The following is a 25,976-nucleotide window of genomic DNA, read 5'->3' on the forward strand; positions in this document are numbered from 1 at the left end:
AATTGGTTCTTTCCCCTGTTACTTGTGTCCATCCAAAGGATCTGGGCTTTCCCGCCATTCTGACTCAACAATGGAGTGCATTTCTAGTAAAGATAAGGGGTTTGGTTAGAGAGAAGTTTCACCAGAATATTTCTCCCTTGTCTGAGGATCCAGTGGCATGTGGCGTGAAGCCCTTTTTCAAAGGCCAGGAAGCAGGGCAGGGATGTGCTCTGTAAGTCTAGGTTCCAGGAACAGTTCTTGTTCAGTCAACAAGTCTGCGTGCTAAGCCCTTGCTGGCACGCAGCTGGGAGCTCACTAGATATGCAAATACTCACCTCCACGCAAGAACCTACTGACCCAATTCTGCACCTTAATGAAAGTTTGAGAAGCCCTGTAGGAAGTGAGAGGATAGTGAATGCTGGGGATACAGGGTGTCTGGGTGCTGCCTTCTCAGAGCTGTGGTTTGGAGGTGGACTGAAGATGATGCATTACAGAGAACTTCCTTAAGGGGAGTGCTGTGGGAGAGGTCTGTACAAAGCCTGGGTAACAGGAGAGGCAGTGGTTCATTCTGCCAGGAGCTTGTCAGGTGGAGGAGTGGTAGTAGATCTCCCGCTGCCTTAGCCCATCATCGTCTCTTACTTAGACTTCCCTGGTGGCTCAGACAGTAAAGTGTCTGCCTACAATTTGGGACACCTGGGTTCGATCCCTGGGTTGGGAAGATCCTCTGGAGAAGGAAATGGCAACCCACTCCAGTACTTTTGCCTGGAAAATGCCATGGATGGAGTAGCCTGGTAGGCTACAGTCCATGGGGTCGCAAAGAGTCAGACACAACTGAGTGACTTCACTAACCTAGTCTAACATCTCTTACTTGGACTGCAGTATGAATCTTCTTGCCTCCATTCTTTCAGTTCAATTCAGTCGCTCAGTCGTGTCTGACTCCTTGTGACCCCGTGAATCGCAGCACACCAGGCCTCCCTGTCCATCACCAACTCCTGGAGTTCACTCAAACTCATGTCCATCAAGTCAGTGATGCCATCCAGCCATCTCATCCTCTGTCGTCCCCTTCTCCTCCTGCCCCCAATCCCTCACAGCATCAGGGTCTTTTCCAATGAGTCAACTCTTCGCATGAGGTGGCCAAAGTATTGGAGTTTCAGCTTTAGCATCAGTCCTTCCAATGAACACCCAGGACTGATCTCCTTTAGGATGGACTGGTTGGATCTCCTTGCAGTCCAAGGGACTCTCAAGAGTCTTCTCCAACACCACAGTTCAAAAGCATCAATTCTTCGGCACTCAGCTTTCTTCACAGTCCAACTCTCACATCCATACATGACCACTGGAAAAACCATAGCCTTGACTAGATGGACCTTTGTTGGCAAAGTAATGTCTCTGCTTTTTACTATGCTATCTAGGTTGGTCATAACTTTCCTTCCAAGGAGTAAGTGTCTTTTAATTTCATGGCTGCAGTCACCATCTGCAGTGATTTTGGAGCCCCCAAAAATAAAGTCAGCCACTGTTTCCACTGTTTCCCCATCTATTTGCTATGAAGTGATGGGACCAGATGCCATGAGCTTAGTTTTCTGAATGTTGAGCTTTAAGCCAACTTTTTCACTCTCCTCTTTCACTTTCATCAAGAGCCTTTTTAGTTTCTCTTCACTTTCTGCCATAACAGTGGTATCATCTGCATATCTGTGGTTATTGATATTTCTCCTGGAAATCTTGATTCCAGTTTGTGCTTCTTCCAGCCCAGCATTTCTCATGATGTACTCTGCTGCAGAAGCTGAAGTAGAACAGTTCTATGAAGACCTACAAGACCTTTTAGAACTAACACCTCAAAAAGATGTCCTTTTCATTATGGGGACTGGAATGCAAAAGTAGGAAGTCAAGAAACACCTGGAGTAACAGGCAAATTTGGCCTTGGAGTACAGAATGAAGCAGGGCAAAGGCTAATAGAGTTTTGTCAAGACAATGCACTGGTCATAGCAAACACCCTTTTCCAACAACACAAGAGAAGACTCTACACATGGACATTCCCCAGATGGTCAACACTGAAATCAGATTGATTATATTCTTTGCAGCCAAAGATGGAGAAGCTCTATACAGTCAACAAAAACAAGACCAGGAGCTGACCGTGGCTCAGATCATGAACTCCTTATTGCCAAATTCAGACTTAAATTAAAGAAAGTAGGGAAATCCACCGGAGAAGGCAATGGCACCCCACCCCAGTACTCTTGCCTGGAAAATCCCATGATCGGAGGAGCCTGGAAGGCTGCAGTTCATGAGGTCGCTGAGGGTTGGACACGACTGAGCAACTTCACTTTCACTTTTCATTTTCATGCATTGGAGAAGGAAATGGCAACCCACTCCAGTGTTCTTGCCTGGAGAATCCCAGGGATGGGGAGCCTGGTGGGCTGCTGTCTATGGGGTCACACAAAGTCGGACACGACTGAAGTGACTTAGCAGCAGCAGCAGGGAAATCCACTAGACCATTCAGGTATGACCTAAATCAAATCCCTTATAAATATACAGTGGAAGTGAGAAATAGATTTAAGGGACTAGATCTGATAGACAGAGTGCCTGATGAACTATGGATGGAGGTTCATGACATTGTGCAGGAGACAGGGATCAAGACCATCCCCAAGAAAAAGAAATGCAAAAAAGCAAAATGGCTGTCTGAGGAGGCCTTACAAATAGCTGTGAAAAGAAGAGAAGTGAAAAGCAAAGGAGAAAAGGAAAGATATAAGCATCTGAATGCAGAGTTCCAAAGAATAGCAAGGAGACATAAGAAAGCCTTCCTCAGCAATCAACGCAAAGAAATATAGGAAAACAACAGAATGGGAAAGACTAGAGATCTCTTCAAGAAAATTAGAGATACCAAGGGAACATTTCATGCAAAGATGGGCTCGATAAAGGACAGAAATGGTATGGATCTAACAGAAGCAGAAGATATTAAGAAGAGGTGGCAAGAATACACAGAAGAACGGTACAAAAAAAGATCTTCACAACCCAGCTAATCACAATGGTGTGATCACTGACCTAGAGCCAGACATCCTGGAATGTGAAGTCAAGTGGGCCTTAGAAAGCATCACTACGAACAAAGCTAGTGGAGGTGATGGAATCCCAGGTGAGCTATTTCAAATCCTAAAAGATAATGCTGTGAAAGTGCTGCATTCAATATGCCAGCAAATTTGGAAAACTCCATTCTTTGGGGCACTTCAAATCCACTTCTAACATGATCCCCAAGCTAGCTAGCTAAACACCAACTACACGTCCTCTGCTTAAAGCCAAGTGCACACTCTTTAGTTAGCGCACAGGGCCTTTATCCCTCACCCACGGACCAGGGCCAATTCCTGTTATTCTCCAGCCTGTCTCTCTCTGCCCAGCTCTCCAGAACTGCTCTCACATGTCTTTCTGTTTTTGCCACTCTGCCTTTTCAATGGCTGTTTCCTTCTGCCTGGACTGTTTTTCCTCCATGCTTACTCAGTAGACTTCTCTTCATCCTTCAAAGTCTTTATTACATCCTCTGTGAAGCTTTTTATGCACTACTCCTAGAGAGAGTTAATAATTTCCCATTTTGCTCTACTTATGCACTTTGCAAATCTATTGTTTTCTTTATCAGCTTCTATTGTTACAATCTGTTTAATGAGAGTTTCACCTACAATGAGAGCTGTGAGTTTGATCTTTGAAAGCAGGAAATGTGTTAATTTGAATACCAGAACTGACACTTGTTTTTTTGGATTAACTATGATTTTAAAGAGTCTTTAAAGCATGAAGACGCTGGACATGTTGACAGATTTCAGTTCTTTTGGTCTGGCTTGAGCGCTAACTGAGTGACTGAGTGTAGATATTAACTGGAAAGGGAGGAGGAGCCTAAGTCAGGAAGGGTTTGAACCCTGAGAAATGCTTGGTGTTATTTACAACTGGAGAACCATGTGACTAGTCTTTGTTTGAGTAGTTGTCTGGGGACTGGTAGGATATGGATATCAGCACTGAGGAAGCCCCGAGACCCGAGAAGCTGCTTTCATAAGAGCCTGGGAACAGAATGACAAAACAAGGACTAAAAGAAGGATAAAGACTTAGGGCTTAGCTTTCAGAAAAGTACCTTAAATGTGGGTGCTAGCAATGATCTTACTGTTTGGGGTGTTGATCCTGAGTGTTATTGGAAAGTTATTGGTGTGTTATTGGAGAGTTGACATTTACAGAGCAGAACTTTGAGAAGTTGGGTCAGTGAGGGTGAAGCGAGATGGCAGGTGTTAATAAGGGAAACAAGGTGGGGATTCTGATTAATTTAATTTTATAGTGAGCTCAGCTTACCTGAAAACTCATCCTTTTTGTTTTCATCAATATTGAAAAGTTTTTTCCTACAATGACTACTTTCCTGTCCTAAGTTATACAGAAGAAAGAGCATCTTGTATTGGCCTTTGAGTGGGCCGCTGGTAAAAGGGGCACCAAGCGTACACAGGTGATTTGATTGTAGTTCTGGCTCTCTCAATATTGTAGTATTTCAAGGTAAATGACATTTTTTATTTACATGAAACGTCTAGAGCTGGCAAATCTATGGAGAGACAAGGTAGTTGAGTGTTTGACAGGGGCTAGGGGGAGGGAGAAATGTGGAGTAACTACTTAATTGGTACAGGATTTCTTTGAGTTAAGTGCGTGCCCAGTTGTGCTGGACTCTTTGCAACCCCATGGACTGTAGCCCACCAGGCTCCTCTGTCCATGGGGTTTTCCAGCTAAGAATACTGGAGTGGGTTGCCATTTCCTTCTCCAGGTGACCTCCCCAATCCAGGGATAGAAGCCGTGTCTCCTGCGTCTTCTGCTTTGCAGGTGGATTCTTTTGGAAGGATGATAAAAATGTTCTGAAACTAGATAGGAGTGACAGTTGCGTAACATTGTGAATATACTAAAAGAAACCCCGCTGAATTGTACACTTTAAATGATGAACTTTATATTCTGTTTTAGCTCAAATTGAAAAATGAGAAAGTTAAGCTCAAATTCTAAGACTTCATAATTTACTGAAACCTCTCTAGCACACAATAGATGCTCAAGAAATACTTAACGGATTGAATTGAAAGAAACACTGGCATGTGATTCTTTGGATGAGAGACAGTACATTACTATGTAGAGCTATCTGTGCATGCATGCTACGCTGCTTCAGTCATGTGCTTTGCAACCCTGGGGACCCATAGTCTGTCAGGCATGAATACTGGAATGGGTTTCCATGCCTTCATCCTGGGGATGTTCCTAACCCAGGGATCAAACCCACATTTCTTACATCTCCTGCACTGACAGATGACTCTTTACCACCAGCACCACTGGGAAGCCCAGAGATATCTGTATTAGATGACATCTTCAGTGTCTCAATACAGTATAATCTATGGGGCAGAATCACCTTTAAATGAATGTACTTCATCTGCAGTGTCCTGTTAAAGGTTTAACAACCAGCTCTCTAGGGGAAAAGGAACCATTCAATATGTATGTCTGTAAGTTTATTATAAATGTTACTGATGTAAAGGATGTGCAGCACACAATTTACAAATAATAATAAAATATATAATACTCCTTACTGTAAATTCCATATAACCAATTGATTCTCATGAAATGCTTTAGTCGATTTTTGCTGAGCTCTTGTATCTGCAGCCAAGCTATGGTTGCAACTGAACCATGATTTAACAAATGGAGCTGCATCCAGTCTTCTCTTTCCCCGATCAATTTATCATCATTTCTCTGATATGTAATCTATTGTTAAATGATTTCTTTCCCCTGTACAGATTATATCCAGTAAACTGAAGCCTCTTTCAGCTTTGGTACTGTGCATGTCAGAACCTCACTTACTCATCAGTGATGTTAGCAATTCCTTTGCCGAATCAGATTATAGTTTTTGCATATTGGAAGAATATTTCCTCATTTTATGTGTGTGTGTTATTCATAGAGCATTGTCTATAGAACAACAGCTTTTAAGTTTAATCTACATTAACATTTAATCTTTTGTGTCAGTCTAGACAAATGATAAAATGATAAGTCAAACCTTGAACTATAGCATTTTCTGATTTCTGTAAGTACTCCTGACTGATTTTAAGCTACCAGTGGGACTTGACTGAACAGGAAGCTGGGGAGAGAAGCACAATATCTCACCACTATACAGCATTTCCTCTGTACTGACAATGGACATAAATCATCCACGGACCAGATAATAGTAAAATAATTACACAATAATGAGTTTTGAGTATTTATTACCTCTGTTTTTAATAAAACATATTTAATTATAAGCACATATGATTTTATTTTTAATAATGGCTTTTTTATCAACCAGCTCTTAAAATTCTAGGAAATTTAACACTGGTTCTCACAAGCCAGTGCAGGCTGGCCTCAGCACTCTGGCAGTTTTTCTGATATTTAGTTGCTTATCATACTTTTTTTAGTTCACGACCCTACCAGAAACTGTATAAAGTCCCTGTCCTAGACATATCAATACTCTTCTTACTGAGGATTCATTAGTATTTCTTAAACTTTGTGCTATGGAATATTTTTCCCTTGAGATTGTAAAAGGTACCCCACATTGAGAAAAATGGGAAGGGGTGGCATTGCAGACTGAAGGAAGTTTTGAGAAATGTCTTAGGGCTTCTCAGGTTTTAATATGCCAGCACGCATTTTGAATCTATCAGAACAGATATTCAGTTATTATATTTATGGCACCCCACTCCAGTACTCCTGCCTGGAAAATCCCATGGACAGAAGAGCCTGGAAGGCTGCAGTCCATGGGGTTGCTGAGTGTCGGACACGACTGAGCGACTTCACTTTCACTTTTCACTTTCACACTTTGGAGAAGGAAATGGCAACCCACTCCAGTGTTCTTGCCTGGAGAATCCCAGGGACGGGGAGCCTGGTAGGCTGCAGTCTATGGGGTCGCACAGAGTCGGACACGACTGAAGCGACTTAGCAGCAGCAGCAGCGGCAGGATATAGTTTAGAAAATGCAGCCGAACCATGGATGGACTTGTGGTAACACTGCATCTTTACCACAGCAGTCTTTGTACTGTTCCCTCAGCACTTCTGAGGCCCCCAGTCCCTACAGTGGAAATCGAAGCTGCCCTCCTCCAGATCCCGTGTGCTCCTCTGCCCACTCTTAGGGATTTGGGGTCAACCCGAATGGATCCTGTGGTTCATGAACCCTGGCGTTACTACCTTGTTACCCACTGAGGACGGAGGCCTGATCACTCACATTCCAAGGAGTCTGTGGTCCCTGGGGACTGATAGATCCTTATCTGGAGCTCTTCTTCATTCTGCTAGTGTAGGAGTGCGTGCAGAGAGGAGGTGGTAAGGGAAACTGATTTCATGCCCTCCAGTGCCATCCTAGGCCAGTTTACATTTAATTCTTTTCCTTGCTCTTCCGCTGCTTTGCTCTGTATCACAGGTGGAGGTGAGGGGCTTTAGAAGGTGGAGGGTGAGCGGGTGGGCACCAGCCCTTGCAGACTCCACTTTCCAGCTCCCCTGTTAGCTGGCTCCCTGCTAGGTTTGATCTCCGGTGAGAAACTAAAGGGAGGAAGAGAAGAGCCAAGGTTATTTTCCTCCTACTCCTGTCTTGGGCAGTGTCTCTGGCAGTTGCTGCATCTTCTGCATTTTTCTGCTCCTGCAAGACCATCTGTCTCTTCTTGGTTCCATTTGCTAGCCATGATCCTAACCCCTGGATCCAGGAAACTGGCTTCCCACTGTTGTCTTTCCAGCCTAGAAGTAGTAGACCCTTTAGGCTCTTGCTCACTGTCTTTCCTTTGACTTCTGAACTCTTCTATCACCTGCCAAAGCAGACACTAAGGCGCCCTACACTTATCCTCTAAGTAACCCAAGGCTACTTACTGGAACATCTGAGACTCACTAACCACTTTAACAAGCGCGAGCTGGAGAATGAATATTCCCAGAAGTAGCCACAACTCAACACTCATTCAGGAGTTTGATGCAGAAACACCCCATCTCCCCCTCTCCATGGGGGCTGGGCTAACCCTGAGGCTACACTGGCTTCCAGGGTTCCCTGGGATTGGGCTCTCTCTCCACACTGGGAATATGTTTGTTAATATTGAAACCGCTTCAAACTGGTTTCCTTCTCTTGCCCATCCCATTACTTCTCCACTTGTATTCCCTGGGGTCACCTCTCTGTGAAACTGCTTGCACTGGAATCCTTGTCTCTGACTCTCCTGGGACCGCAGCCAAGAAACCTGTGTAACTTATTTCCTGTATTGAATCCTCTCTGCTTTAAGTACTTGTGTGCTTTGGTTTCCTTGGCTAGGCACCAGCTGACACGCCTGCCTCTGACACAGGAGCCCTGCTGTCGCCCACCTTTCTGCTTTGCCGGGAAGCGGGAGGAGACCTGCCTGGCCATACTCAGCACTGCCCCACAAAGGTAGGTCTGGGGGGCAAATTATGTATTTAAGAGGTGGAGAATCCCCATGACCATGGTGTGTGGCATCACTTAACAACTGGGCAAGGCTGGCAGAAGTGTTGGAATCTATCCTGTTTCCATTTCAGATTCTTTCAGATGCGGTCCTCCAGTGAGTCGCTCTTCTAGAAGGGAGATCTCGGTGCTCTTCTCCCTCTTCTGTTTCTCAGGGTTGTGCCCGCTCTCATTCTCATGGGGGCACCTAACCTTCTGGCAGGTTTGCTCAGTGCTGGATCCCTCAGTGGGTGGGCTACCTGTGAGTTTATGGCACCAAACAGAGACCAATGGAGGGTAATCCATATGATATTTCAAAACTGTTAAAGTCGTCACAATGAGCAAAAGTCCCTAGAATTTTGTTGCGTTATGTTTGTTTTATGACTGAGTATTGTGCTTGTTTTCTAGGACATCTGTGCAAGACACTGTAAGACTATCAGATAGGTACACGTCCCTGTGTGAAAGATGCCCCCGGAGTCGTGTGCTGCAGCAGCCCTGGGAGAAGGAGGCGCTAGCCTAACTTTAGATGCTGTCTTACGGTGATTCACTCTTCTCTGGTGCTGGTGGCCTCCATTTCAACTCAGTCTTTAATCTACAGGGGAATCTGAAATAAAGGCATTATCAGTGACTGCAAGGCAACCTGACTCTTAGGAAGTCAAAGGAAGCAGAGATCTAGGGTAAAAGGGTATCTGTTAAAAAAGAACCCCACTGGCCAAAGTGGAAGCAGGCTTGGTGGGATGTCCCAAGGGACATCTCCTACTCGGGGAGTTAAACACAGAGAGAGACTGAAGAGGAGAGAGGACCCTTGGCTCATGTAGCTATTGCAGGCAGAAGGAAGAGAAAAATAACATGATTAGCATGTTTCTCTCCTTCCCTCCATTAAGATGACAGAAGCAGGCAATCTGCTGTTTGTGCAGAAAGGCCACCAGGAAGGAGGGAAGAAGCATCTGTTCTGAGAAAGTGCTGTTTAAAAATGCAAGACATACACAAAGCAAAGGGAGAACGCTCTGGAGGGCAGGCCACTGGCTGGGGAAACAGGGAGAACCAGGGTGTCCCCTCTGAGGAAGTTTCAGGTTGCCCCAAATCCCAGTAGTAGGGCTCTGTGGTCCCAGGGAGGGCCTACTGGTCTTCCCCTCAGAGGGCTCCTGGTGGTGATCCCTGGCTCCGAGATATGCCTCAGGGATGCCCTCTGTCAAGACAGAAGTGCCATCCCACTTTGCGGCCTCCACCCTCATTCCACTGACTGACGCTGTCCATTTTCAGAATGAGTTACGGAGCCCACCCTCACACTTGCTCCTCCGTTCTCTGCCCAAGGGGTGACAGTCACTGTTTTTGTTGCAAAATAGGGCCAGCCAGTGATCCCTTCAGTGACGGGATCACTCAGAACTTCTGAAGTCTGAAGGGCCTGCATATATCTGGAAGGATCAGGAACCTCATTCGAACGTGCCAGCAAAACAGCCTGCCAGCTGGACCAAACTATCTGAGGCCCTGAGAGTTACATTTGGCCTCTAAACCCTCCTTCTCCTGGGGCACTCAGTTCAGTTCAGTTCAGTCGCTCAGTTGTGTGTGACTCTTTGCGACCCCACAGACTGCAGCACACCAGGCTTCCCTGTCCATCACCAACTCCCGGAGTTTACTCAAACTCACGTCCATTGAGTCAGTGATGCCATCCAACCATTTCACCCTCTGTCATCCCCTTCTCCTCCCTCATTCAATCTTTCCCAGCCTCGGGGTCTTTTCCAATGAGTCAGTTCTTCACATCAGGTGGCCAAAGTATTGGAGTTTCAACTTCAGCATCAGTCCTTCCAATGAATATTCAGGACTAATTTCCTTTAGGATGGACTAGTTTGATCTCCTTGCAGTCCAAGGGACTCTCAAGAGTCTTCTCCAACACCACAGTTCAAAAGCATCAATTCTTCAGAGCTCAGCTTTCTTTATAGTCCAACTCTCACATCCATGCATGACTACTGGAAAGACCATAGCTTTGATTAGACGGACCTTTGTTGGCCTGGGGACCTAGATGGACCTGGGGGACTCAATCGGGTACAATGCAAGCTCCCCCATCAGGCACCTAGGGCTGCCTTTGATATTTAAATTCACCACCACAAAGGCTGTTGGTCAGAGGGAGGTGACCCAAGGTCACACCTTCCTGAGGGCATAGATATGCTATCTTGGTTAATTTGTAGACCAGACTAGATTGCAAGCCTGTGTGGACAGCAGCCGTCTGCACATTCCTTATGTGATTAGCTTAAAACTCTTCTCTTAGCAGGTACTCAATCACTATTTATATTTGTGAATAATCAGTCAGTCCTCAGGCCTCGTACCTCTTCTAGTTAAAGTAAACCAGATTTGTAAATCAATAAGAATAGAAAATTGAACAGTGTTCTTTTCCAGAGTCCCAGGGTCTTTTTACCCCTACTTACCAGGTAGAAAGGATCATCTTCACCTGATTTTCTCACAGTAAAATGGAAGTAATAATAGAGCATATTTTTTACAAGGGTTTAATGAAATAGGCATATAAAAACAGCACAGTATGTAATGATTACATCTGTGATAATAATTGTTATTAGTAGTTATTTCTAAAAGGAAACATATTTTTTCTAGGAACTCTGTGAGCAAAAGGTGACTGTCTGCTTCGAAAGGGAAGAGGGCCCCATATAAATGTGGCTGATGCAGAAAGGACCTCATGATAGTTACACTGATACACCATCGGCTCCTGGCAGCCAATTCGCAGTGACTAAGCATTTGCATTCCATAGCCTATCTGCAAATCCAGTGGTATACACAGACACGTATCTTTCCTTCTCTTACCACTCTGGTCAACCATTGCCAATTCCTTGAAAGAAGTTTAGCGACTTTCCTGGCGGTCTCGTGGTTAAGACTCTGAGCTTCCACTGCAGTGAGTGTGGGTCCAATCCCTGGTCAGGGAACTAAGATCAAAATTTAAAAAAAGAAAAGAAAGAAGTTCGGCCTGCAGTTCTGCCTTGGGTTTGGACGGGCACTCCCATTTGCTTGTGGCTTGCTTTTAGGTCAAGATAACTTATTCTCAGGCGCCAGGCTGCAGAGATTATTAGCAACGGTAAAGGCAAGACTCACTGACATCCCTGTGTTCTGTGATGCCGCAGCCCGAGCATCGTGTGTTTGAGAAGTTCAAGAGACAGGTGGTCAGCCAGGATGGCTTTCGTTTTTTGACCTACCTTGCCAAAAAGGCCTTTGTTGAATTACATTTTAATGTTGTGTCCTAGTCTTTTAAATCAAGGAGGAATGTAATAACAGTCATTTGAAGAGTGCTTATGTGTGTTTCATGAAACCCTTGCAGAATGCATGGTGTCCTGGTCTCGGTGTCCTTAGTCCTAGCTCTAGTGGTAGTATCTGATATTTGTAATGTGTTTAGTGTGGCAAGTCACATTCTAGATGAATAAATGAGGTGATAGAGTGGAAGTGACAGGGTGAGGCCAAGCTGAGCCTCAGGCCAGGTGTTCCGGGTGTTTGGGCTCCCTAAGCTCCTTCCCTTGGGACCACACTGGCTAGCAGGCTGTTTTTTGTATAATGACCCTTATGATAAAGGCCTCCAAGAACTGGGACCAAACAAAAGCCTTGGTTGCCTGGGTCCTTGTATCAGATCAAGTTTTCTTTGGGCTTTGGGCCACCAAGAAGTTGAGAAGCAAAGTAAAGATTGACCACAACCATATGGCTTTTGGAGTTCAAACTTCCTCATTGCTTTCTATTTCTTTTGAATTTCTATTTCTATTTTAATGGGTTGCTTGTCTGTGCTTTTTACATTTTAATCCTTTTGGGAAGTGAAGGGGGAGTACATTTCAAGAAAGACCCCATTAGTTGGCCACTACAGTTTTACTTAGTAGGAAAAAGGACCACAGAACTTTTCCTTTATTCCAGATGTTTTGCTGCTCTGCTCTCTAGGGAAAGATCTTTTCAGAATAAGGTTGCCAGAGAAAACACAGGGCATTCAGTGAAGCTTGAATTTTTTTCTAAATAATGAATAATTTTTAGTATATTGCATACTAATTTTTATACTGAATATTATTTATTGTATCTGAAATTCAAATTTACCTAGATATCCTGTATATTATCTTCTAAATCTGGAAACCCAAGTTTAGAGCAACAAAGATCCTTATTTTTGCACCTATGCTAGTTATAGAATAGGTAACCACAAAGGTCGCTCAGTTGCTCAGTCGTGTCCAACTCTTCGTGACCCCATGAATCGCAGCACACCAGGCCTCCCTGTCCATCACCAATTCCCGGAGTTTACCCAAACTCATGTCCATCGAGTCGGCAATGCCATCCAGCCATCTCATCCTCAGTCGTCCCCTTCTCCTCCTGCCCCCAATCCCTCCCAGCATCAGGGTCTTTTCCAATGAGTCAACTCTTCACATGAGGTGGCCAAAGTATTGGAGTTTCAGCCTCAGCATCAGTCCTGAACACCCAGGACTGATCTCCTTTAAGATGGACTGGTTGGATCTCCTTGCAGTCCAAGGGACTCTCAAGAGTCTTCTCCAACACCACGGTTCAAAAGCATCAGTTCTTTGGCACTCAGCTTTCTTCACAGTCCAACTCTCACATCCATACATGACCACAGGAAAAACCATGCCTTGACTAGACGGACCTTTGTTGGCAAAGTAATGTCTCTGCTTTTTTCTATGCTATCTAGGTTGGTCATAACTTTCCTTCCAAGGAGTAAGCATCTTTTAATTTCATGGCTGCAGTCACTATCTGCAGTGATTTTGGAGCCCCCAAAAATAAAGTCGGCCACTGTTTCCACTGTTTCCCCATCTATTTGCCATGAAGTGATGGGACCGGATGCCATGATCTTCGTTTTCTGAATGTTGAGCTTTAAGCCAACTTTTTCACTCTCCTCTTTCACTTTCATCAAGAGGCTTTTTTGTTCCTCTTCACTTTCTGCCATAAGGGTGGTGTCATCTGCATATCTGAGGTTATTGATATTTCTCCTGGCAATCTTGATTCCAGCTTGTGCTTCATCCAGCCCAGCATTTCTCATGGTGTACTCTGCATAATAAGAGTTAAGACCCCCTAAAATGAGCTGGAAATCTTTAAAGTCAAATTTTGAATAACTGGCCTTTGGAAAGAAGTTCACTGTCCACACCAGAGGCGGCAGGTTCCACTGAGTCAGGGTCTGACTGAAGTCTGGGGCCCTTGAAGACCATGCAGACCTGCCTATCATTTCCCAGGAGCTTCTGGGCGGCTCTCGATTGGGTCAGCCTCTCCTTGATGTACCAGTACAAGTTTGGGCCAGTTTTCCCAAACTTTGATTTAGAAAATTACAAATTTAGTTCTCATTCCATGTAAAAGACATCAAATTCTTTCTCTGCCTGTATAAAAAACATCTGCTAGCGACTTCTGGGATCTTTGAGGGTGTTTTAGAGGAGCTTCAGAATTGTATTGGGCCTCCTCTTCCATCCCCACATAGTGATCCGCAGCCATCACCCATGTGAGGAGACTCGGCTGCTCCAACACAGTCTGCGAGCCAAGTGGGTCTGGCTACTGGTTCCCTGCACCCAAAGTCCCAGGAGATGACTTCATGGCCCCACATTTCCTCCAGCTTCACCACCTTGCCATGCTTCAGGGGTGAATGGAGAGGATCATCCTTCATGCACTCTGCCCCACTGCTAACACAGGGCCCTCCACAAGCCACTGCATGCTTCAGGCCGTGGTGCCTTCTGCCTCTTTCTGAAGCCCTCCCCATAGTACTTAAATGGGGGCCTGACAGGGGCAGACAACCCATGTCTGCTTTCTTTTACCTGGAGAGCAGAGCTCAAAGCTTCCTCCCTATAACAATAAAAACCTTCATGTAAATCAGCTTATGATATGGACTCATTTTGAACCTTCTCCAACAGTTTGCTAGACATGCTTAAACTTAACTGAAATTCAGTGGGGAGTAGCCCCTCCAGCTTACCCTGCAATAGCTCAGTATAAATCACAGCTGACAAGGGGACACCAGTTGGTCTTAGAGAAGGCTATGGTTGTGATCTCCATCTGCTTAAATCTGTATTTCAAGGACATTGGTATAAAAGGACACTAGGCTGCTTGTCAGATGCTATTTCTCTTTTCTCCTGATGCTTCTCTTTTGGGGACATGAAGTCCCAGATTTCTTAACTTTCCCATTGGTTGAGTGATTTAAGCAGCCAACAACCAAAGCTGCTGCAGGAGTGACCTTGTGTCCAGGGGCAGCGTGTCCAGCTGCGTCAGAGTGTGCTTCCCACTGAAGACATGGACAGTCAGTGGCTAAATCGGGCCTTTATAGATCATGTACCACGACCTCTCTTTTTGCTCCTGTGCCCCTCCCTCTCTCCTCTTGTGCGGGTGATGGATGATGGTGCCTCCAGGGCACTTGGACATGCCATCTCCATGTGCCAGAGCATGGCTTCTCAGTAGGGTGCTCTAGCATGGCTTTGCCCTGCAGGTGTCCTTGGGCATTAATTTCCACGTTAAATTCTGACCTAAAGGTGCTGAAAGGGACAGCTACTCAGCATCTGTCCTTCCTAAGGAAGGCACCTCTGATTTTCTCATTGTGGTCACTCAAGTGAATCTGCATCCTTATAATAATACACATGTCCTAACCACTAAGTCAAAAGTCCCTGGGGGGCAGGTTCCCCACCAAAGTATATTCTGAGACAAGGATTTGGGTGTAATTAGTTTATTTAGGAAATGATCCTAAGAAGCACAGTGAGCCAGTGAGGAAGTGAGACAGGGAATGGAGAGACAATGGACAGAGCATGAATGACATTTCAGACTTGGATTCTAGAACTAGGGCTCAGTTCTGTTGGGGGCGAGGCGTGAATAGTCTATAAAGGGCGTACATCACCTTGTCCCGCCTCAGGGCAAGGAAGCTGGGGCACATATCCACTAGCTTCCTCCTCCCCTGGGCTGAGGGATGCTCCTCTGCAGTGGCCAAGGATGCCAGGGCCAGAGAAAACCCTGAGGCACAGAGTGGCTGAAAGCCATTGGCCTGGATGTGACCTGTCTGGAGGTGACCTCCAGGATGGGTTGACTATGAGTGGGCTGTGGACAACTGTGGCTACATAGGCTGTGCCTTCTTCCTTGCTGTATCCTTAGCACCCAGGCAGCGCTTGGCACATCATGGATATTCAATAACCACTAGTTGAATGAGCAGATGGATAAACGAAGAGCACATATGCACAAATACAGCTTAATGGTTCATCAAATGCTGCTCAGTTGTCAAAAACCTTTTGCGACCATTTGAAACCAGCTCAAGTGTCAGTGACAGTGGATATTAGTGGGCAGGGCAAGATAATCTGCTTGCGGTTTGAAGTCCTTGACCAGAGTAGGTGGGAAACAAGCAGCAGGGCCATCAAGTCCAAAAGAAAGGGAGGCTCCCTATAAAGCACCTTGGAAATCATAAAGTGGATGTAAACCAAAGATGTTATTGTATTATTACTTCTTTTCCTGGGTGTTCCTGGGCACAGGGGATTCAGAACCCCACTGAGGTGCCTGTTGTTATGAAACTTTGGTAGTTAGACAAGTCGTAACTATTATATTGAATCACAATTTGCCTCCTAATTGCTCATTAGTTTCCAATGGCTTCAAATGACACTTCATCTCTGTTAACTGTGGTTCGGTGGCTCACAGTTTCTGTGTGTTATCATCCTCACCTGTAAAGTGCCTATGATAACACTGCATAAGACCTGGACTCTAACTTTCAACCGCATCATTCAAATTCAGGCTCTACCATTTACTAGCTTGACTTGGAATGGGTTCCTCTCATACCTCTGCTTTCTGATCTGCATAATGAGGATAATAATACCTAACTCATAATGTTGTTGTGAAGCACTTAATAAGTGACTTTTGTGTTAGTTATTATTTTATCTCTTTGTTATTGTTTTCAGTTGCTAATTCATTTCTGACTCTTTGCGACCCCGTGGACTGCAACATGAAAGGCTTCCCTGTCCTTCACCATCTCCTGGAGTTTGCTTAAACTCACGTCTATCAAGTCGGTGATGCCATCCAACCATCTCATCCTCTGTCGTCCCCTTCTCCTCCTGCCTTCAATCTTTCCCAACATCAGGGTCTTTTCCAATGAGTCTGCTCTAAGCATCAGGTGGCCAAAGTATTGGAGCTTCAGCTTCAGCATCAGTCCTTCCAATGAATATTCAGGACTGATTTCCTTTAGGATTGACTGCTTTTATCTCCTTGCCGTCCAAAGGACTCTCAAGAGTCTTCTCCAACACCACAATTTGAAAGCATTGGTTCTTTGGTGCTCAGCCTTCTTTAGAGTCCAACTCTCACATCCAGTACATAACTACTGGAGAAACCATAGCTTTGACTATATGGACCTTTGTCAGCAAGTAATGTCTCTGCTTTTTAATATGCTGTCTAGCTTTTTTTCCAGGGAGCAAGTGTCTTCTAATTTCATGGCTGCAGTGATTTTTTTCACAGTGTTGACAGTGAGTTTGGAGCCCAAGAAAAGAAAATCTGTCACCATTTCCACTTTTCCCTCATCTGTTTGCCATGAAGTGATGGGACCAGATGGGACCATGATCTTAGTTTTTTGAATGTTGAGTTTTAAGCCAGATTTTTCACTTTCCTCTCTCACTCTTATCAACAAGCTCTTTAGTTCCTCTTTGCTTTCTGACATTTGAGTAGTATCATCTGCATCTCTGAGGTTGTTGATATTTCTCCCCAAAATCTTGATTCCAGCTTGTGATTCATCTAGCCCAGCATTTCACATAATATAAGTTAAAATAAGCAGGGTGACAATATACAGCTTTGATGTACTCCTTTCCCAATTTTGAACCATTCTGTTGTTCCATGTCCAGGTCTAACTGTTGCTTCTTGACCTGCATACAGGTTTCTCAGGAGACAAAGTGGTCTGGTTTTTCCATCTGTTTAAGAATTTTCCACAGTTTGCTGTGATCCACACAGGCAAAGTCTTTAGTTGGTTAATGATGCAGAAGTAGATGTTTTTCTGGGATTCTCTTGCTTTTTCAATAATCCATCAGATGTTGCAATTTGATCTTTGGTTCCTCTGCCTTTTCTAAATCTAGCTTGAACATGTGGAAGTTCCCAGTTCGTATGCTAATAAAACCTAGCTTGAAGGATTTATCTCTTAAATGTGTTTAGGTATTAAACAAGATAATACATGTAAAGCTTATGTAGAGTTCAGTGCCCGATGCAGGCTCCATCAATATCAGTCATTATTACTGTTTTTTAACTGCAGCAATATTAAAGTACTTTGTCAATTATTTGTGCCTCTGGCTTCCTTTCTTTTCCAGCTAAATATCCATTCCTCCCAGCATGCATGGTAAAGTTTCCATCCCATCTATCACCTGACCTGTGCAAATGTGGTGTGACCAGCATCCTGTCCTCCCTACACTGACGTGCAGCATGATGTTGTTTTTCCATGAAGTGTGTCCTTTTAACTTTCTTTGTAATCACTCACACAGCAATTATCATCTGTAAATGGCATCAAATTAAAACACAAAAAGACTGGAAAATCAGGCTATACCCTACAGTTTCTGCTTGGTCTGCAGAAAACCAGCTTTATATTTTGGTCAGATAGCCTCATTTTTTTTTCCTTTGGGCCAATAAAGACTGCTTCATCAGCCCAGTCGAAACAAACAACAGAACCTATGTTAGGAACTGATAAACAGAGAGTATGTAACAGTGAGTTAAACTGTGGTTGAATTATGAGATTATGGAAGCGGAAGAAGGTAGGAATTTAAAAAAGAGGAAGTTGAGACTCAGGTGAAAGGTAATGTTGCAGAAATGAGGTTTCAGGATCCAACTGGGACAAGCGTCTCCTGTGGCTGCACCCTGGACACTGTCACCCGTCTGACATTGGCTTTCCTTGAGTCCGAATCACCAGTCATCCTTTTGATATCCTTTTCTCCCCCAACTTTTTGATCTCTTTGAGGCTTTGGGCTATTGGTTTTACTGACTACAGTCACCATCTTGTGTTCCCACCTCCACAGGCCTCAGAGTATCACCCTGGTTTACCTGTTAAGCTTATGGTAGCTTTTTCTCAAGTTCTTTCATGGACCTGCCTTAGATCTACAACCCCAAAGTCTAAACCCCTACTCCAAACTTCCCTCTTCTCTTGTGGACTGGCCCATACATTTGTAACTTCTAACTGGACACTTTTTCTAGATTCCCCCAAACTCAAAATATCCGACATGAAATTCTTTACTTCTTCCCACATCAAATCTCTGTATCATGCTGCATTTCTCATTTTGGATAATGATGCAACTATCCATGCCTGAAACCTAGGAGTCATCGTATTTTCCCTTCTCCATTCCAGTGAGATTCCCACTGATGGTATTTTTTTTTACGTATCTCTAGATTCTTGTCTTTCCCTTGATCCTTGTCTTTGCCATTATTCAGACATTTCTCCACCTGGACCATTTCAGCAGCTTCCAGAATATTTCCCTGAAGGTATCATCTACTTTGACCTGACATTTATAGCTCTTCATCAACTGGGGTCTCCTTACCTCATCAGCTATTTATGGTCGTCAACTCTAAGGGTTTTCAAAACCCTTAGACATGAAAAGAACTAGTGCATAATTAAGGCCTTAATTATGTGATGCAGATCATAAAAGCAATATGAAATCTCTTTCCAAGTTGGTTTTCTAAGGTTCACAAAAATCTGCAAATATGTGTACAATTTAATTATGCATGTGTAATTCCTTGATAAAAAGTTTATAATATGGTTTTGCCAGGGTAAAATTAGTTATTTATACAGTGAAGCAGGAAGAAGGTCACCTCTATCAGGCAACAAGCCTTGATTAGTTTGAGTGCTTACTTCACAAAACTACTTATTTTTATTGCATATTCATCCTACTCTTATCTCAGTAGGAAGGAAAATGATCTCTGTAATAGAAATAAAAAACGGGCCATTGCCTATACTTCTTGGAGGGATATACATCAGACAAAGTCAGTGTCAGGTCACATAGGCAAGGTAAGGAAGAAAAACCACGCATACCTGTATTATGAACTGCATGCTGGCACTACACACGCCCCCAACTCGTATCCTGAAGACTGGTCTCCAGTGTGTTGGTATTTGAAAGTTGGACCTTAGGGGGGTAATTATTAATAGGTCATAAGAGTGAAGCTCTCGTGAAAGAGATTAGTGTGCTTATAGGAAGAGACGGGAGAGAGAAGACCTCTCTCAGCCACAGGAGGATGCAGGAGAAGTTACCTAGAAGCCAGGAAGCAGACCCTCAAAATATATCAGGCCCTTTGGTGTCTTGATCTTGGACTTCCCAGCCTCCAGAACTGAGAGAAATAAATGTTTGTTGTTTAAGCCACCCAGTCTGTGATATTTTTCTTATAGCAGTCTGAACTGATTAAGACAAACTCTTGAGCCTGACAACCTAAGTCATTGTTTTGCCCAGTTGCAAGATAAAGAAGTCGAGCTCAAAGCAGAGAAACTCTTGAACAGATGGAACCCCTCTATAGTCTAATACAGGTCTAGCTGTTTCATTATGAAGCCTGGACAGGCTGCCCATTAGGATGCTGTCATCTTGTCAAATCCATGTGCAGAACTTCACAGGGAGGCCATAAGCAGCTAGTTTCCTCCCCGGAAAATAGATTTGGCCCTGCAAAATGGAAACCAATTTAGATAAATCATGGTGCCCATTACTTTCCCTGTGAAAATTGTTCTTAGATGAGATATCAGAAGTCCAGGGAAGTAATATCATCTCTTCTTGTTCTTGCTCATTAAATTGTACCTTGAAACAAAGGAAACTGATGCTGATGGTTTTTTAAATCATATAGGAGGGTTTTCCTGAAGTGGCCTGAGCTTTCAATGATGATCCAGGAAGCTTGAGCTTAGTCCTAACTTTGCTGTTAACCAGTTGTGTGTACTTGATAAACCCATTAATTTCTGGAGTCTCAGGCTCCTTATTCCCTGTAAGGTCTCACCAGTGATAAACACAGTTTATGTAAAACATTTCAGGAAGTTTGGGGCCCTAAAAATACAGGCTATCTGAGATTCCTACTGTGACCCTTTAAAGTGCCTGTGAGCCACTTCATTTATTCCTGAGGGCTGCAATCCCTTCGTAATGCCACTCACTGCATTTCCCATTGTGGTGGCACCTGCTTACTCGTTCCAGTGCCAACAATAGCTTTAAAAGGACTCGTTATATTGATACAGTGTTTTTAAGTTTTGAAAACACTTTTCACACAACATTTCATTTAATCCTTATAATACCACTTTGAAACAGGCAGAAAAAGTATGATTCTTATTTTAGGGGTAAGGGAACTGAGATCAGAGTCCAAGAATGTTTCCCTTCTTTTGACCTCTCCCTGCTCCCTAACTTCTCTCTCTGTTTCTCCTGAAGTCCACACGTCATCCTCTGCACCTTCCAGGTTAAAACCTGGAAGCCTGGATTGATCTCCCTCATCTCTCAGACTCCGCTCCCTGCCCAAGACATATGTTCTCTCTTGCTCCTTTAAGTCTCAGGTTTTCTGCAATTCTCTACCTGGGAGAAAATGAAAAATCTCAGTCTTTCTGCAAGCTTATATTCCCTGCCTACCCTAGGCCAGATATTCTGCATACTCTCATTCTTCCTGCCTTCCTTTGTACTCTGTATCACTATGAAAATCATTTAGTGAGCAAGTATTCCTTGAGTTTCTACTTTTTCAGGGCACTATTTAAATATTTAGTAGTGAAGGTGGCAGGTACATGCAAGATGCTCATAGTTGGTGGGGCGACTATATTTGCATTTTTAAGTATTGTATCTATTTTATGACTTCACCTTGTTCCTCTACATTTGTATTTTCAGTCTTAGATTATAAATTACATGAGGATGGGTCCTTGCATTTTAAAAAAATTTTATTGATGTATAGTTGACTTACAATGTTGTGTCAATTTCTGCTGAACAGCAAAGTGACTCAGTTATATATATATATATATATATATTTTTTTTTTTTTAATGTAAACTCTTCATATTCTTTTCCATTATGGTTTATCACAGTACACTGAATATAGTTCTCTGTGCTATCCAATAGGACTTTGGTGTTTATCCATCCTATATAGCTTGTATATATGTCCTATATATAATAGTATGTCTTTGCTAATCCCAAACTCCCAATCCTTCCCTCAGCGCCCCCCTTTCCCCACGGCAACCATAAGTCTGTTCTCTATGTCTGGGAGTCTGTTTCTATTTTGTATATATGTTCATTTGTGTCGTGTTTTAGGTTCCAGGTATAAGTGATATCATTCCAATAGAGTTCCCTGTGCTATATGGCAGGTTCTTATTAGTTATCTATTTTATATATAGCAGTGTGTATACGTCAATCCCAATCTCCCAGTTTATCCTCCCCTCTCCATCACCTGGTAATAAAGTTGTTTTCTACATCTGTGACTCTCCTTCTGTTTTGTAAATTCATTGTACACCCCCTTTTAGAAACCACACATAAGTGATGTCATACGATGTTTGTTTTTCTATGTATGACGCACTTCACTCAGTATGACAGTCTCTAGTCCATTCATTTTGCTGCAAATGGTGTTATTTCATCCTTTTTTATGACTGAGCAATATTCCATTGTGTATATGTACCACATCTTCTTTATCCATACCTCTGTCGATGGACGTTTAGGTTGCTTTCATGCTCTGACTATTGTAAATAGTGCTGTAATGAACTTTGGGGTGCATGTATCTCTTTGAATTATGGTTTTCTCGGGGTATATGACCAGGAGTGATTGCTGGGCCTTATGGTGGTTCTATTTTTAGTTTTTTGAGGAATTTCCATACTGAATTCCATAGTGGCCGCACCAATTACATTCCTACTAACAGTGTAAGAGAGTACCCTTTTCTTCACATCTTCTCCAATATTTATTATTTGTAGACTTTTTAATCACGGCCATTCTGACTGACATGAGATGGTACCTCATTGCAGTTCTGATTTGCATGTCTCAATAATTAGTGATGATGAGTATCTTCATATGCCTGTTGGCTATCTGCATGTCTTCTTTGGAGAAAAGTCTATTTAGGTCTTCTATCCATTTTTCAGTTGGGTTTTTTGTTGTATTGAATTGTCAGAGTTGCTTGTTTATTTTGGAAATTAAACCCATGTCTGTCTCAACATTTGAAAATATTTTCTTCCAGTCTGCAGGTTGTCTTTTCATTGAGTTTATTGTTTCTTTCGCTGTGCAAAAGCTTATCAGTTTGATTAGGTCCCATTTGTTTATTTTTGCTTTTATTTCTATTGCCTTGAAAGACTGATCTAAGAAGACAATGGTACAATTTATCTCAGAGAATGTTTTGCCTATGTTCTCTTCCCAGAGTTCTATGGTATTATGTCTTATACTTAAGTCTTTAAGCCATTTAAAATTTATTTTTGTGTGTGGTATGAGGGAGTGTTCTAACTTCATTGATTTGTATGCAGTTATTCAACTTTCCCCACACCACTTGCTGAAGAGATTTTCTTTTCCCCATTGTATATTCTTGCCTGCTTTGTTGAAGATTAATTGACCGGAGGTGTATGGGTTTATTTCGAGGCTCTCTATTCTGTTCCATTGATCCATTTTGAATTTATCTCTAGTTGATGTATATATAGAGAGATACTTCAACAGAGAGTTTTTGTTTACTTCAATGATTTCTACTAATATCAGGCTGGTAGAAACATGAAAACAAAGCAAAACAGTTTGTCTCAAAAGAAATAGTTAAATGGTTGCAAAAACAAGATCAATTTAATTATTGAGTGGTGCACATTCTTTAATCATTATTTATAAGACTACAGAGAGCTGCTGGGTTAATGGAAAATTTCTATGAAGAACCAGCTACCTTTACAAACGCTCATTTGTGCATCTGCTGCATGAACCCGGTAGTGAAGTGTAAGTTCAAGACCTTCTTAATTCATTAGTTGGGAACTTATTGATTCTGAAAGCTACAGACCCTGTGCCTTGTCATCATTTTTGTAAAGCATTTCTCAGGGTAGTGTTCACTGTAAAATATTGAGCTAATTAAGAGTTTTGGGGCCCCTGATTAACTTTCACAGCAAAAGCTATGTTAAGTAAATTAGGTCCCAAATAAATCTAAAATGATTGTGGAAAGTCATCAGCTAAATTAAGATGCCGACAGCTCACATAACAAGATGTGAAGCAATGGTAATTAAGAAAAATAATCACCTTTGCTGCTGAGAGGACAGGTTTGACCCCCAGTGAGGTAACTCCCAAGGCATCTGTTTTCTAAAAGACAACTCTTGCTGCTTTGTTCTGCTGTGAAGGGCAAGAGACACTTTTCTGTATTTCAACATTCACTACATACTCTAACGGAGAGAACTAGGTTTAGGGAATAATCAATCTCGTGTGAGGCAGAAGGACAGAGTCACCGAATTACCCAAGATCTCTTTCAACCTGAGGTGTGGCAGACTCACAACTCCCTTCTTCCTGTTCTCTGTTGAAGAGGCAAGAAAACCAAAATTTCACCTTTTAGACTCCTTTACAGGTAGGAATGATCATGTGACCCAGTTCAGCCACTGAAAAGTGGATGGAATTGTGGATATGGGTTCTGGGGAAGCTTTTCAGAAGGGACAGGTGTGACTAACTTGCCCGTTCTGTCTTTTGTGCCCTTTCTTCTGCTTGGAAGGTGACTGGGACGCCCACCTGGAGCAGCGTGTTTGAAGAATGGCAGAACCGGAGGCCCAAAGGAGCCCGGGCTGCTCAGGCCTGGGTGCTCTCACTTGAGAGAGCTCCTACCTGTTTAAGCCATTTTCTGCAGGGCTTTTGTTGTTTTCAGTCAAAATACAAGCCTAATTTTAGGATCTTTCAGCTCGTAAGGTAATTCCACATCAGTACTGTTGGGTTACAGTTAGTGGCTCAGACGGTAAAGCGTCTGTCTGCAATGCAAGAGACCCTGGTTCGATCCCTGGGTTGGGAAGATCCCCTGGAGAAGGAAATGGCAGCCCACTCCAGTATTCTTGCCTGGAAAATCCCATGGACAGAGGAGCCTGGTAGGCTACGGTCCATGGGGTCGCAAAGAGTTGGACACGACTGAGTGACTTCACTTTCACTTTCACTGTTGGGTTTAGTAGAAGTAAAAAACAACAACCACATCGTATTTTTCAAGGTACCAATTTACATTAGGAATTTTCAGACAGTGGCATGAATTCTGGAGAGCTCCGGGCTAGACACATGAATACAGGCCCAGTGAAAGCACTGTTCTCATTGAGTCCTTCAACCTCTCAATCTGATGATCATTCTCTTCTTCTGAGATAACGTTCCATCAATTCCAGTGAACTGATTTGAGAAGTGGGATTATTTCTTCTTTGCTGAGTTCTTGTAATGATACATCTATGTTTGCTCTCTTGGGATCAAGTATTTAAACCCTTCCTGCTCTAAGGAATACTTCTAAAGGTATAAAGATAAGATAGGGTTTCCTGGTTGTATCACTTTCACCTGCCACGCTTGGATTCTTTATGTTATCTCAGAAAAGAGAGCAATGAGGAAAAACACAAATTCAGAGCACAAAGGGAGGATGGCGAGAGGGAGAAAGAGAGGGCGGCGAGCATTCGCTCCTGTATGCTATGATCTCCTAGGCCATGGTCTCTTTGTCACGCCCCTCCACAGACACATGGGACACCCCTTGAGCAGCCAAGTAGCAGGACAACAATGGCCAAGTGGAAAAGCGGATCATGATGCCTCTGTGTGCCTCTGCTTTGTACTGGGTGTCCACACGGAAGAAACAGGGCCAAGACTCAATTTCTCTCCCTGCCGATGGCCTAGTCATATACATTTTAGGAAATTTTTAAAGACAATTATGCAACATACTGGTGATTTGAGTATATTCCTTCTTGAGATATTATTTATTTAATTTCCTCAACAAATATTTACTGAACATAAATTTGTTACCTATCAGTCCATTGCACAAGACCCTCACACTTAAAACTTGAGAAAAAAATAAGTATTTATTATCTCACACAGTGTTTGAGTGTCAAGACATCAGTGGGATGACTGCAGTCATCCAAGGCTTGACAGAGGCTGAAGGGTCCACTTCCAAGATTGCTCACTCCACATGACTGCTGGCAGGAGGCCTCAGTTCATCACAGACTGTTCACAGGAGACCTCACCATGCATGCCGCTCCTCCCCAGCATGGTCCTCAGCGACTCTTAGCTTCACTCTCTGAGTCATCTTTCCTTTTCCATCAAAGGTAGCTCAACAAAGGTAGCTGTATTGTTTTCTCAGCTTGTTTCTTCCTGTAGGAGTTTGAGTCAAGAGGCTGCTTTTGCTTTTTTGTAGTATCTCTGTCCCTTTTAACACTAGCTGGCTATATTTTTGAAAATATATTCTGTGGGTCTGATAAAACTTTGTAGGTTTGCAGTTCTATTGGGGTTCACTCCATTAGCAACATCCACAAACTGCTTTAAGATAAGCCCTTCTCTTCTTGAGTTTTTCTTAGACTGCAAAGGGCCAACATCTTTAAACTTCTTAGCTGCCCTGTTGATTTAATAGCTCTCTAAGCACAACCTGGGATCTTTCTGAGATCCTAAAGGATTTAATGGTCAATTCCTTGGCTTCATCTTTAGACCATATTTTTCTGAGAGTATCTTCAAAAACATCTGCTAGAAAGGCAAACTGGG

General features: G+C 43.2%; 1 long non-coding RNA gene across 1 annotated transcript in view; it reads left to right on the forward strand.

Moving 5' to 3' along the window:
• Positions 1-24,234, forward strand: part of LOC133233471 (uncharacterized) — a 167,733-nt gene extending 143,499 nt beyond the window's left edge. Inside the window, exons 2-3 of the long non-coding RNA XR_009731725.1 lie at positions 8,257-8,370; positions 23,986-24,234. This is a non-coding gene — a long non-coding RNA (uncharacterized LOC133233471). The remainder of the gene's footprint in view (positions 1-8,256; positions 8,371-23,985) is intronic.
• The last annotated feature ends 1,742 nt before the right edge of the window (positions 24,235-25,976 follow it).

The sequence above is a fragment of the Bos javanicus genome, chromosome 20 (assembly GCF_032452875.1).
Source record: "Bos javanicus breed banteng chromosome 20, ARS-OSU_banteng_1.0, whole genome shotgun sequence".
Classification (NCBI taxonomy): Eukaryota; Metazoa; Chordata; class Mammalia; order Artiodactyla; family Bovidae; genus Bos; species Bos javanicus.